This window comes from Tachypleus tridentatus, chromosome 6 (assembly GCF_004210375.1).
Source record: "Tachypleus tridentatus isolate NWPU-2018 chromosome 6, ASM421037v1, whole genome shotgun sequence".
Taxonomy (NCBI): Eukaryota; Metazoa; Arthropoda; class Merostomata; order Xiphosura; family Limulidae; genus Tachypleus; species Tachypleus tridentatus.
The window spans coordinates 8,613,305-8,615,940 of NC_134830.1; positions in this window are offsets into that span (position 1 = coordinate 8,613,305).

Here is a 2,636-nt window from a genome sequence, read left to right on the forward strand (position 1 = left end):
AAATGTTTTGACGGATTATCACGGAGACACTGCAAAGGACGCATAAAACTATTCATCTGGTTTTAAATCATAGATTAATAATATAATCATAGTAAATAACAATGATTTAACTGGCACAGTGCCTTCATGAATCGGCTGTCACTCTGATTAATCTTTACAAAGTGCAGTTGGTTTGTGACCTTTCGTTTTACTGAAATTAGGCTTAAGGTAATCATTAGTATCGATGAACTGATACGTGACAACGTTCCCCTTTTCCTTCTTAACTGTGTGTTTGACTTCAAATACCGAAACTGCCTTTGACAACAGTAATATCTCTATCAGTTGTGGTTTTAAATAAACCCTATTATTATTACTGAGGTACATAAATCAAGGATATCCTAGATATTGAACCCCCTTTGCCTAGGGTCACGAATCCTAACCGAGAACCTAATCAAAGAATCGATTGTAAAAATAAAATAAAAGTTTCCAAACTGTATACAAGCAAAGACTTTGAGAGAAGCAAGGGAACAGAATACACCCAATTCTTTAAAGTCAAACTTTCATTAAAACTACATATGACTACATAGTGAAGATAATTACCTGAGGTGGAGAGTACACAGAGATGAAACCAATATAATTATTTCTCTGTTCGGCGAACTTTAAATCATCCATCACGTCTGCGTGTCTAGAGGTTCAGAGTTGCTAAGCAACTCGTATAGAAAGTTAATGTAATAAACCTTTTATTACTTACTGTGGTAAATGTGCCCCCTGCATTGGTTATAACGAAAAAAAAAGTATTATGTTTTTTAAATACAGTTATTTTATCAGAATTTTGCTTGTTTTGAATTTCGCGCAAAGCTACACGAGGGCTGTCTGAGCTAGCTGTCCTTAACTTAACAGTGTAAGACTAGAGGGAAGGCAGCTAGTCATCACCACCCACCGCCAACTCTTGAACTACTCTTTCACCAACGAATAGTGGGATTGACCGTCACTTTATAACTGGCACCATGGCTGAAAGGGCGAGCATGTTTGATGTGATAATAGTTCGAATTTGATCCTCAGATTACGAGTCGAACGCCCTAACCACCTGGCCATGCTAGGTCCATCAGTTGTTAATGTTATTAACTGTTACCACTTTCTAAATGCTCCTGCTTTCGTGGTTTATTTGGAGTGTCTTTTTAACCATCAGGGAGCGTTGCTTCCAAGTCAGGTTGGATGTCGTGTTGTAGTCTACTACAAGCAGTAGAAAACAAGTTGATATGAGTTGAAAGATTTGAAAAAACGGTTGATACAAACATTGTCCATTACATTTAAAAGTCCACTTGTAGTTACTGGTGTCTTTGAACCACCATTAAGGTCGATGTTGTGTTTAATTTCAAAAATATAGATGAGACTGAAACTTTTGCTGCAACTAAAAGGTTGGGAAACTTATACTGTCCAAATGTGGACATTGGGAAACTTATACTGTCCAGATGTGGACATTGGAAAACTTATACTGTTCAGATGTGGACATTGGGAAACTTATAGTGTCCAGATGTAGACATTGGGAAACTTATACTGTCCAGGTGTGGACATTGGAAAACTTATACTGTCCAGATGTGGACATTGGGAAACTTATACTGTCCAGATGTGGACATTGGGAAACTTATACTGTCCAAATATAGACATTGGGAAACTTATACTGTCCAGATGTAGACATTTGAAAACTTATAGTGTCCAGATGTAGACATTGGGAAACTTATACTGTCCAGATGTGGACATTGGAAAACTTATACTGTCCAGATGTGGACATTGGGAAACTTATACTGTCCAGATGTGGACATTGGGAAACTTATACTGTCCAAATATAGACATTGGGAAACTTATACTGTCCAGATGTAGACATTGGGAAACTTATACTGTCCAGATGTGGACAGCTCTTTTCTCGTTGAAATTGTTGTACAGTTTGCGAAATATTTTCATAGTGAAAGACCATCCGCCCAACAGTACATCAAAACAATCAGAAAAAAAAACTCGAATCTCATTTTGTTAACGTTGACATGGCATTAAAGATATATACAGATGTAAATACAGTGAGGAAAGAGAGCTTTTTCTAAAATGACCAGAGTGAAAAAATACATGCCTGTTTTGATGCTAGTTGAAGGCTTAAATGTTCACAAAAGAAAGGACATTCCTTAGGCAAACAGGTTATGAAAGACCTAATTAGAGATTCTGCTTTCTCAAAAGCAAGGATAAAACAATTTATGGATAATGTTTTGGCATGCTTCCTAATATTGTACAACAACTACATTGTTTTTGTTTTTTACGTACCTAATTGATTGGTATTTGCCATGTTATACAAGTAAATAATTAATAACATATGTTTAATTTTTTTATTGTTTGTTTTTGAATTTCGCACAAAGCTACAGGAGGGATATCTCTGCTAGCCGTCCCTAATTTAGCAGTGTAAGATTAGAGGAAAGGTAGCTAGTCATCACCACCCACCGCCAACTCTTGGGCTGCTCTTTTACCAATGAATAGTGGGATTGATCGGACATTTTAACGTACCCACGGCTGAAAGGGCGAGCATGTTTATTGTGACGGGGATTCGGACCTACAACCCTCAGGTTACGAGTCCAGCGCCTTAACCCACCTGAATGTGCCAGGCCTAATTTCTT